The sequence below is a fragment of the Puntigrus tetrazona genome, chromosome 16, assembly GCF_018831695.1.
Source record: "Puntigrus tetrazona isolate hp1 chromosome 16, ASM1883169v1, whole genome shotgun sequence".
NCBI lineage: Eukaryota > Metazoa > Chordata > Actinopteri > Cypriniformes > Cyprinidae > Puntigrus > Puntigrus tetrazona.
In genome coordinates, this window is record NC_056714.1 from 22680395 (window position 1) to 22693385 (window position 12991).

The following is a 12991-nucleotide window of genomic DNA, read 5'->3' on the forward strand; positions in this document are numbered from 1 at the left end:
GTTTAGCTGGAAGCATCGATTATTCCATAAATATATGTTATGCATTGCCAAAGAGGAAAGCTGAGAATCTGTTCAGAACATATTGTACTCCCACTCAGACCTGATAATAAATCCCTTTATAAAGATCTGAACTTTTCTAACTTGATAATGAGATGAGAGTATGTCACAATCAAGATTTAAAACACACATACACCTCACAGTAATCTATTAAAAGTCTAAACCTTCAGATCTTGTAGATGATGATGCACTTCAAATTACCATAATTATCTAAAGACACTTCTTTAAAGCCTTTGTAACACTTTTAATTTACCATAAAATCGCCTTTCATTTAATAAAGCAAGAGGTGACATTGTTGCATGCCCAGGGTATAATGTATAAGAAAGACTCCGTCCCTTTCTAGGGAATTAAATGGCCTTGCATGCCCTTGTCTGTTCCCACGCTAGAGGTAAATAAAGGTGAATTAGCGAGATTACTCACTTATCCTAATTAAGCTGCTGTAAATGACCCCTTGACAGTGGCAGAACTGCCCTTATGAGCTTCTAACCGAGGCGGTGTAGGAGGAGCCCTTTCTGAATGTGGCTTTTTATCTCTTTGAGTCACAATGGAGTCCCATCGCACTTTTGAGAGAGAAACATTACTGAAATAATTAATTCCCAAACACTTATGTACCCAGACGATTATTTCTATTTTTCCTCTCTTTTTTTTCCTATAGACACACAAACACATGTTCCAACTCAAATATTGGAATATGGCTTTGCGGTGTATCTTCAAAGAATGCCCAAAGACATCATTATAAAAAAAAAAAAAAAAATTTGCTTAATTAGCTGCACCTGGTGGCGCCGTCTCGGAGGAAATGGCAGACAATTATTGCGGTCTGGATCCACAGTAGAAGGATACCAGCTAATCTGAAAAATGGACCTGAACGTTAAGGGAGGATATAAAATGCAGGCCGGTCAAAAGAAAGTTAATTGTTCTTTGATCCATTAAGGGAAGAGTTCACAAAAAAAAATTGCTAATGTTTTTTCGCCTTCAGTCCTCCCAATATTTAAATGTGTTTTGTTAATTTTTTTCCTTTAGAATGGATTTTGAGATATTTTAGCATTACATCATTTCACCAATGGTTCCTCTTTATGTAAATGGGTGCCATGATGGTAACATGAGGGTACAGAAAGACAAAAACATCACAATAATCTGTAAGTAATTCATATGACAATAAAATAAGTCAATAAACTGCTGTCATTGGACTTTTTTTTTCAAACTGTTGCTTCAGAGCATCCTGAATATTTATTTCTTCAGGGGAAATTCTGAAGTTTCTTATAAAATCACAGCTTTTTCGCTTCACATGACACTAATTTATGGACTGAAGTCAAATGGATTACTTGTAGATTATTGTGACGTTTTAACTCTGATTCTGACGGCACCCATTCAATGCAGAAGATTCAAAGGTGAGCAAGTGTTCTCCAAATGTGTTCCCATGAAGAAATCAACTCATCTACATCATCGACAGCCTTCGAAATTTTCATTTTCACTTGAACTATTCCCTATTTCTATACGAACTATAAAAAGAAGGACCCACAATAAAGCAAAGGAGCCTAGAGAGTGGTATGCAAAAGTTTATTCACATTCACACAAAAATGTTTTTCAACTATTACCTTCCATTTAGTTTTTTCTTTATCCATCATTTTGTGCAGTTCTGCACATTCTGGAGCAGTAACCGTGTTTTTGACGCTGTGGCAAGCAGCTGGCAAAGCCTTTTCCAGCTGCCTTTAGCAGTGGATTCATGCTGAGAAATGACCAGCTCAGCAAATGACACAAAGCAGGCAAAGAGAAATCAGGTTGCTTTTAACCAAACAAAAACCCTTGAAAATGTTCAAATGGAATCTCTATTTGTAGAACTGTGAATTGTGAATAACTCTTCAGTCATTTCTGTTATGACTTTCTCGAGAAAAAAAAAAAAAGTTCTTTTTTTCATTGTGGTGATTTTCTCTGTGAATGTAGAAGTAGGGCAGGCAGGCCATTTGAGACATCAAGCTTAAAGACAGCGACAATGGAGGCATTAAAAATGCTGCCTCAAAACCCTTATGCTTCCCCATTTAAACCAGCCTTCTTATTAGATTTTTTCTTTTTTTTTAAGTGATACGCTGAAGTTGGCTGCAACTGTATCAAAGATAAAAAAAAAAAACTCAGTATTCAGACACTCGCTGAAAGGACAAATCAGACTCAAACAAGAAAAAAAAAAGCAGAGGGATAGACAAAAGGGGTGAAATTATATTACCGACTTTACCGCAGGGTAGAAAAAAGAAACAAAGAGGTAAGAAATCAAGAGACAATATATAACAGCGAGAAGCGGCCTGACATCAACTGCTTCAACAGCATTTTCTCTGCTGTTCAACTCGAAAACACTACTGTGCTTCCACTGCAGCGTGACTGTTTGCATTGATTGACCAATCTGATTGGTGTCTACAGGTAATTGGAGGATGATCGAGACTGTGTTTCCCAAAAGCATCGTAAACTTAAGTAGATTGTGGAAAACATTGGCACCAATGATCTGTAAAGTCTAGTTAGGCTTATACGATGCTTCTGGGAAATGCAGCCCACAGGTCTCCTCCAACCGCTCGAAAGGTGTTTTTCTTTTGTCAATCTGTGAGTTTTACAGTATTCAGCAACGTCTAAAGCAGATAAGACTGTACTCTCTTTTTAATGTGCCTCATATGCCTCATAGTATTTTTTTTTATATATATCCCTAATTTGTTTAATTTAATCATTTTTATCATTGTTTTATTGCACTGCGTTAAATTTTACTTGCAATACAATTCAGAGGAAAAGAACTTTAAAAACTTAAGTATTAAAACTAACACGGAAATAAAAAATAAAACAATTTGAATAGAAAAGAATTAAATGATAAACACAACCAAATTACAACATTTTTAAAATATTAAAATATTAATAAATAATAATATATAAATTATACTTAGATAACACTGTAAAAGAGTTATGTACATACCTGCAAAATGACTAAACATTTACACCCAGAAAAACACATTTACCTTATGTTTATGCATCTCTTAATCCCCAACAGCATCTTCTGAGAGCAGCTTTATCTAATAATTTCATTGATTAGTCTCCACTCGTAACAGCCTCCATCTCCCTCTGCTGCACATCTGGTACATCCACCACTGAGATTTAAGAGCACTTGTTGTTCCACTTCTCTAACTAACACACACATACACACACAGAGCCGACAGTGCATTAACCAGCCAATACAACTATCCAACAGAACATTTCAGAAGCTAAGATCTAGCAAACTGTTCCATTCTCTGTGGCAAGAACCACCACAGGAAGGAAACCCAAGCTAAATTCCCTATCATCTTCCATCATCGAGAGACAAAAGAAGCACCACTCATTTATACTGAGTGTTCTGACGGCAGGAGATTAATCAGCACAGCCAGGTCGGGGGGAATGGCACTGCTGAACAGCCACACGAGAACACTGCTGGGTCTCAGTGGAGAGCTAACTTCCTGCTGAGACAGGAAGTGTTCTCATCTTTGGGCCAATCAAGATGTAATCTGCACTGCTGTGTCATAGAATATTGGCCTTATTCTGAGGAATGGGGTTGGCAAGAATGGCTTCTACAGTAGAGGACAAATAGTAACACTAACATTCTGAGTTCATAGTCATATGCCTAATGAACAATATTAATAATACATTCGGTGGTTGCAATGCTCTATGTTGGCATTTGATCTCTGTGGTAGTAAACATTAGAAAATGTACATATGCCCAGTTGCTCTTCATGGGCAGTAACTGTTCAGTGAAGGGTAGTGAAAAAAAAGTGAAATTGCAATATGGCTTAGTTTGTCAAATCACAGTTCAGTTAAATATGTGCACTTTAGTTTTCCAAAAAGTGCAACTTTATTGTATTTATATTTTTTTTCTTACGTATATAAATTAAACGATTTCTTAAATACATGACTTTTTTTATATATCAAGACATGGAGAGAGAGAGAGAGAGAGAGAGAGAGAGCGATTGTATTTGTAATTGTATTTATTATTAAATTCTTTATCTTAAAGAGATATCATTAAAAGGCCACAAATGGGAAGACCTATTATAAAAACTTTTATCCTGAGCATCGTGAATTTTAGTGACAGCCATGAATTAATAACATCACAATGCTAGATTCATATAATTACACTGTATTTTGTCCTTGCATTTAAAAACATTTGTGCAATGCAGACCACCAACAACATACATATTCTTTTCCAGTTTTATGATTGCAAGGAAAATGCTTCACTACCTCAAAGTAATTTTTCTTTTCCTGTCTTTTTCTGCTGTGTTGATAAAACTGTTATGAAGCCCGTTGGTCACAGCAGCTACGGTCCAGTGAGCGTCACTGAGTATTAGGCAACAACAGCAAACCATGATCAATAATTCCAATTTAATGAAACTGTATACGCGTCAACACCATATGGATTTTTGCTTTATGGCCTGGACCTAGAGGTCATCGTTAGACAATAAGGTTCGAGCCATCATTTCGGGGAACTCAGATTTCAGTCCAGACTCTCTTCCCAGGAGCTGATTTTGATGAGCTGTCAATGGATGCGGCGCAATGAAGCACCACAGAAATCTATGCTCAATGACACATTAATGTTATTATCTCCCTGTCACACTAAACAAGCCGTTCACAGGAGCGGAGGAAAAAAATTACAAGCACGCTGAAGTAGCTCATTGCCTGCCCTCGCCCGTTACCTTAATAATAAGGTATTGATTGGATTTGCACAGACGGAGTTAAAGGTTCAAGAGCAGGAAAAAAACTGGAACATGTCATTTAGAGAGTAAAATGGCTATTAAGAAAAGCACACTTACTCTTGGGGTTTACAATGGTGCACATAAATGTCACACCAGGTTATGGCTGCAAACACACTTTGTTTTCTATACCTGTGCCATGGTATATGGGAATCTGGGGCAGGGAAAAAAGGTGAGAGAAGCAATAAAATAGTTCATTGTAGGAATGGACCTTGTCACTGCAAAATGGATATTTGATTTGCTTTTGTACGTAGGTGTGGGTCAAGGTTTGGCTGGTTAGCACGGCCCAGTTTAGTGCCTGCTGGTCGATGTCGTAACTTCACTATCTGGCTTCAAATATAAGTGTTCCTCAATCAATACCCTAATTCAGAGAAAATATTTTTGCAAGAAATTGTCAATTGGATGCTTCACCGGTGCACAGTTTTTGGAAGGCTCTTAAATGCATAAAATGGACACATTTTATATAATATAAAATAAAATAATATAGAGCTAAAAATACAGTGTATTTATAATTGTCATTTTTTAAATTTTATGCCAAAAATCATTAGGGGATCATGTTAAGATCATGTTCGATGAAAATATTTAGTAAATTTCATGGCATAAATATAATAAAGATTAATTTTATTTATTCATCTTTTAGGTAATGTATAAATCAACATTTTAAAAAAATTCAAATTGATGCTTATGACTGGTTTTGTGGTATCGTGTCACATATATGGACATTTTGATTATTTCGGAATTCTATAAACATTATATAAAATTATATACAAATAAGAGGTCAGTTTGAACTTTTATGTTGGTTTTTGCACCCTAAGCAATATTCTTGCACCATATCACCATGACAAATGCTGATCGATTCAGGTCAAAGTACATGTAGAGTAGAAGAATTAAGTTTAAATTAAAGAGCTCCCTTCTGTTCCACCTCAGCCACTGTAAAAATCCTACATTGCACTTTTCCAGAAATGGGCCAGGAGAAGACAGGAATAAGCACAATCATGCTCATCACGTGGCTTTGTGTGACATTTTTAGAGGATAGAAAAAAGGGTAGATTGCTTAAGCTAAAGGAAGTACAGTGGGTGAGAGAAAGTAAGAGAGAGGAAGATTTCAAGCTTGAAAAATAATCACAAATAAACTTGAAGCAGTAACACCACAATGACCCAGCAATAGCCCTCCCCCATACCTCATATTTATTCATCAGATATGGCTTTATGATCTTTTTATGGAAAACTCAAACATCCTTCAAATGCTTTCCTTGCTCCACAATCCAATGTGTGTGTTTGCGAGCAACTTTCTCCTGAAAACCCATTTTGATCTACGCACCTCTGTTCCTAATCGATGATCATATTATTTTTGATGCACTCCCCTTTCTGCCTGGAGCAATTTAGCCGATAAATACAAGTCCCTATATCAGTCACTCTCGCGCTCTGATCAATCTTTGTTCTGCTATTTGAGAGAAAAGCTTTAACGTGGATCTAATTTTGTTACACCAAAGAGACTCATAGATTGAGGAAAATCTTTGTTCTAACGGATCTCAGGCCAAAGTAAGTTTGATAGAGGATTTTTACAATGAACCGTTGTTAGATATCGGTTTCCATGGCCATTTGTGCTGCCCGATGTTAGCAGGCGAGACAAATAAAGCTTTGTAGTCTTTTAATAAGTCTTTTTCTTTCAGATTTGCCAAATATTGGACTCTCAGTGCAGTATATCAACTTTATTAATGAGCCATTTTTCTTGAATAAAAACAAACAGTTTTACATGCCAACTGTGATTGTCATCATTGAAGGATAAAGTGGGTACAGGCAGTCAGAAAATCAAACTAACTACTAAACAAATTGATGTACTGTAGTCTATTAAGTTTGATTTTATTCTGGGGTGGCTTTTTCCATTTCCGAATTTGACTTTGCTAACAATCACCAACCCGTAGGTGACCTTTACACGTTTAATGTCTGCTAGGGCAATAGCTTATTCCGGGAAGATTGAGTTTTAAAGTGGGTCTAACAGCACATGAGAAAACTCACATTGACGCATCTCATCAGGAATTCGAAGACGTTGTTGTCCTCGGGCGGCAGGCTGGACTGCCAGCCATCTTGGTGAGGCCTAATCTCATTTTAGATGAATGTAAATATTTATCGAGCCTCTGATTTAATCACAGAGAAGCATACTGAAAATGCAGCACTCACCCATTATCTTGTAAATCTTGCAGCACACTTCTCCTTTTTCTCTATTACTGCACACCGTAATGAGTTGAGGGCTGCCTGAAGGAATAATCACCCAGCATGCTGAGTGGCCACGTGCTTCCTCAAGCTTTTTTTTTTTTTTTTTTTACAGCACTTGTCCCTGGCTGTCACATCTTATCCTAGATATCACATATCTAAGGAACAGAATTATTGGCTCAACAGCTTTAAGCGTTAAGTGTCTTACTTTAAAAGAGAAATGATTTAAAGCTGTTTTATACTGAAATATGTACGCAGTGTAGTGCTGTCAAATGATTTTGCAATTATTTGCGTCCAAAGTAACACTTTTTGTTGACATAAAATACGTAAATGTACTGTGTTTATATATTATATAAATACACACACATATAGTATATATTTTTGGAAAAAAAATTCTCTCACTCTCTCTTTCTATATATGTCTCTTAAATATATACATGCATGTGTGTGTATTTTTATATGCATAATAAGTATACACACATTTATGATGTAAACGAAAACTTGTGAAGGAAAAAATTATACTCTGTGTGTGTCATGTTATGTAGACCAAATGTCCCCACAAGGATAGGAAAAACAGTAAATTTTGACCTTGTGGAAACATTTTTTAGGTCCCCATAAGGAAACAAGCTTATAAAACATACAGAATCGAATTTATTTTCCCAGCTCATTTGTTATTTTGGTTGCTTACTTCCCTAATTATATATATAATTCCACACTAGTATGCTGTAACTCGTTCCTGTGTGAACTGTCACCTCACTATAGTGCTTTTTTCAGTGGTCATCATGGCATTTCGATGGTCTTCCTGCAAAAGGCCATAATCTGTGGAAATCACTCAGAGTAAAGCTCAACCTCAGGATCTAGAAATAGCTTTTAAAGAGAGAGAGAGAGAGAGATTCAGGTAAAGTCACTCACACTTTAAGATGTGGTTTCTTAAAGGTTCGGTGTCATTTCTCCTCTGTTCAAATCTTCACTTTGGTTCACAATAGTTCAGCTTTTCCACACTCACTGCTTCAGGGGATTTAAAGCACTGTTAAGCTTATGACTTCACTATTATGGTTATATTTAGAAGATTTTTTTCTTCAATCAGTGTGACACTTGAATACATAGCATCTGTTTGTTACATGCTCTGTTTTAAAGTATGGTTTTTGCTAGCTTGGGCCCATGGCTGATAATATTCAATATCAAATCAAGATTGTCAAATAAAAAAACTATTCATGTCTATGTTAATATCTTAATTGTGCATGTCTATTAAGAGTCTGGGTTTTTTTGACCTCTGTTAAAGTGCCTTGAATGGGTAATTATTTTGAGTCTAAGGTTGACATGTGTAATGCCGAAGCTGACATATGGCAAGTCAGACACATCCCAGCCATAGACAAATTTCCCTGTCAAACTTCAATCAAACTCCAGCCGACAGGTGAGATGACCTTTTAATGTCAGTGCTTGGTCTTTTGTTGAACCTCGCTGACAAATTAGAAATGAGAAAAGTCGATCAGACTGGAAATTAGAAGACTGTTTTGAATCTTTAGTCAAAACTCAAGTAAACTTCTGTTTATTGCACACATAAATCAGGATCCATCCAAAATTTCACCGTTGCACACTGGCTGAAGGTGAGCAAAGTAAGTGATTTTTACTTTAAAATGTGATAAGGTGCTTCAAAGAAGCTGATTTCTCCAGATCCTCAACTGCAGATAAAATAATTAATAATAATAATAATAATAATAATAACAAAACACCCTTGAATATTTTTACTGCAGCTTGACCAAAAATTTCATTGCACCCCAAGAATACTGAGTATAAACAGCAAAAAGTTTTTTTGCTTTCCATTTCCACAAGTAAACAATAGACATTACCAACTGAAATGGCCAAACTAGAGCGGCAGTAAATTAGCTTATAGCTTTGGCACCTTCCAAACATATTGACTCTGTGAGTTCTGAATAAGGGCTCTCCTAATTGTGCACGACACCGAATTTACATTTACGACCTCAATCCGATATAAATCCTCATATCTCCAGATTAGATTGATATTATGTCAGGCAAGAGTGCAATAAAGAGTCGATCAGAGGTCCGGACAAGCTGCATCAAGATCTAATTTTGATTTATTCTGAAGACCGACGTGGCTTTTGCTTATGCCAATTTGAGAGTGATCAATTGGCACAGCTCATTCTCGTAGCCAACTCCCTGCAGCATATTAACCAACCACCTGGTCGCCGCACAGCCAATGAGGTGCAGTGCTGATGGTGAAGGCACCGATGCGCTCCGAGAAGACGCAGACCCCAAGGATGCATGTGCCCTAGAACAGATACCGCAAGGCTGATAAACTTTATGTTGTTGATGTAATACAGTTATAAATTAGGTAAGCCAGGTAATTTTCTTGGATGAGTTTTTCACAATAACAGCATATTGGTTCATTACTGTGGAAAGTATCAGGGGAGTGATACTACAGAGATGCGCTGAGAATATAACGTGCAAAAATCTATGCCAAAATCCCCCTGGCAAAATTGTTGTGAAAATCACCCCACTGTATCCATAATGCTTTTTATAGAATAGACACACATTGTGCTATTATGTATGAACATTTGACCTCTACTTTGACCCAACCATGTGCTTGAAAAGAATTGAACAGAGAATCAGGAGAGTCTGATGGACAGATGGACGGACGGACGGACGGACAGACAGACAGACAGATAGATAGATAGATGGATAGATGGACAGACGGCTAGATAGATAGATAGATAGATAGATAGATAGATAGATAGATAGATAGATAGATAGATAGATAGATGAACAGTCGGATGATAGATAGATATATACATAGATGAACAGACGGATAGATAGATAGATATATAGATAGATAGATAGATAGATAGATAGATAGATAGATAGATAGATAGATAGATAGATAGATAGATAGATAGATAGATTACACATACTCTAGAACAGGTACTACTATTAAAACTAAACATGGCTGCTTAATGCAGCGAACTGAACAAATGACAGTCGCACACAGATCAGATTTCATTTATAACGTGAGGAGAGCAAGTTCAGCTGACTGACAAGAAGAGTGAGCTGAAAAAGACAAGACAATGACGGATGAGTTTTGAAACAAAATGCAAAAGCACATGTTCAAATTATAAAATTATGAATTATGAAAATTATGAAATTATGAATTGTGAAAATGTTGAATTCTGACATCAATCTAAGTAATAATGCAAATAAAATAATGCAACTATTTTGCTGATTTTTGTTTTATTTAAATAGCTAATGTCGTGTATGTCATTCATGCCTTCTTATGTAAATTTTTTTGTTAATTATTTGTTCCTTATTCTTTAGGCTACTGATTTTTTTGTTTTGTATACCTATTTGAACTTTGTAAGTTATTTGTTATTTTATACTACGCATATAGCATGGTGTATTTTTAGTTGTTTTGTTAATAAAAGTTCTATGTTCTACATCGTATTTTCTTGTTGCTTGAATTGAATTTAAGCAATTGATGTTCACTGCCGTTAATGTAAAAGTGAAAGTAATATGCGCACAGTTCAAAAGCAAACAGCTGCTTGTTGCTGAATTTCCTAAAATTTAAAAGCGAAAGAAAAACACCTGTGGTGCTTACACGACAATAGATGGAAGGATGGATGGATAGATGGATGGATGGATCACGACAGTAAGTAGGTAGGTAGATGGATGGATGGATGGATGGACCTCAATGACAGATAGATAGATAGATAGATAGATAGATAGATAGATAGATAGATAGATAGATAGATAGATAGATAGATAGATAGATAGATAGATAGATAGATCTTTACAGTTGTATAGTTGAATGAATGGATGAATGGAATTTGAATAGTTATCTTCTTGTTCTTCTAATTCCAAATCCACTTCCTGTAAGGTGTGGCTAATTGTGAGGTATAGTGAGGAATGGTTGTAATATCTTGTAATGGCTTTGAAGGCCAAACTCTGTCAAGAGTGATTCGTCGGGCGGGATAAAAGGGGAAGAAGAGAGGGAGCGGGGCATTTGGGTTGATTTATGGCAATGTCAGGCAGATTGTTGCGCCCGCATGCTTGAGGTTGTGCCCTGTAATGGAGCGTCATTAGCGAGTCGCGTGTTTGCTGCGGACAGGGCTGAGGCCTGGGTACGGGGCACAAGACTGCTGATTAGATATGCAGAAAGAGAACTGTGACTGCCTGAGGGGAGGCACTCGATGTGTGGTCAAACGAAAATGAATTTAACGGGACCTAATGGGGTTTGAGCCCTTTCTCTCCCTCCCGTTAAGCCAATGGCATAGTTAATATAGCAGGAAGACAGGCGGTTCGGTGGAATGGAGGCTGAAGGGAGCATGGAAGGGATTCTGGGAGATCCGGGTCAGTGCCGCTTCTAGAAGCAAATGCTCACGACATGCTACCATCAGATCTGAGATCAGTGGAGTAAGGCTGTGGTCTGCCTCGATGAAGCCGCCGCATGAGTTGTCGCCTTGAGTTTAGCTGATGCCAGCATCGTGCTGTTTAACGTGCAGGGCATGACCAAGCAGCCGAGCTGCTCCGCATTACTGACTGCTGCCTCTACGAGACCTTGGTGAGACATTAACAGCATGAAAGAGGTATAATTGCCAGCGTTGCATATGGACAAGCAGAATGGACTCACCTTGAAAATGTTTTACAGCCAAACAGGGAACGGACCCTGGCAAGTGTACTTTAGTTCCCCAGTGAGGTGTTTAGCTTCTTTATGGAACACACATATGGCGTAATGGTACAGTGTTTGGTTTAACTGGTCATTTATGAGGAGGTCATCTAATTTGATGGCCGATCTCCGCGTCAGCACAATGTTATTGATTCATATGAGAGCTGTTGATAGAGTTTTGCTGCCAGAGAGTTTTGATGACAGCAAGAGAAGGCATTAGGATATTGTGGGGTTTTTTTGTTTTGTTTTTTTTTCTGAGAGAAGGATTGTTTGTATGTGTTTGACAGGGGCAACAGTTTTCTACTGTAATCATTGCTGTTGCCATGCAATTTCAGAGCCATTACCACTGGCCTGGATGGAGAGAGGTATCAAAATTCCTATTGTGAATGGCACTCCCTAATGACCATCAGCTTTGCAATTGTTCTGTTCTGTTCTGTTCTGTTCTGTTCTGTTCTCTCTCTCTCTCTCTCTCTCTCTCTCTCTCTCTCTCTCTCTCTCTCTCTCTCTCTCTCTCTTTCTTGCTCTCTATCTCTCCTTTTATTTTTTTCCCTTCATACAACCCATTGTGGAGACTTGCATGCAGTGGTATGTGGGTATAATAATAATAAAAATGATTATTATTATATTGAAGATAATAGTAACAATGATTATGATATTTGTTGTTTTGAAACATATTTGATGTTTTGAAGTCCAAAGGTTCATATTGATAAGAATAATGATGATGATTATAAAGATTGTTAAATAATGATAATAATATTAACAACATCAATTATTATTGTTGTTGTTGTTGTTGTTGTTGTTGTTAATAATAATAACAGTTTCTCAGTTCCAAAGGTTTCTATCGATGACAGTAGTAATAATGATAATGATATTATAATATTTAGTAATAATAATAATGTTTTATGCCCACAATGTTTCCTAACTCCAAAGGTTTATATTCATGATGATAATAAAGATAATGTTAAATAATAATAATAATAATAATAGGACGAAAAAGAACAATTATTACCATTATTATTATTATTATTTTAAACGCAAATGTAAACCAATGGCAAGCTCATGGTCACAATTAATGTTCAGTTGAACAACCAACAAATTTGATTTTGCAAAAGAAATTAAAATCTAAACCAAGAATAGAGCAGTCACATAGGACTCAATATGCAATACGCACTGCTGTGAGAAAAATTAAGGAAATGTGATTATGCATGCATGCATAATTATATAGCATATACAAGCCTATATACAACAATTAAAACAGCAGTAGTCAACATATTGTATGCCAGTTATGGTTACTGAGCAT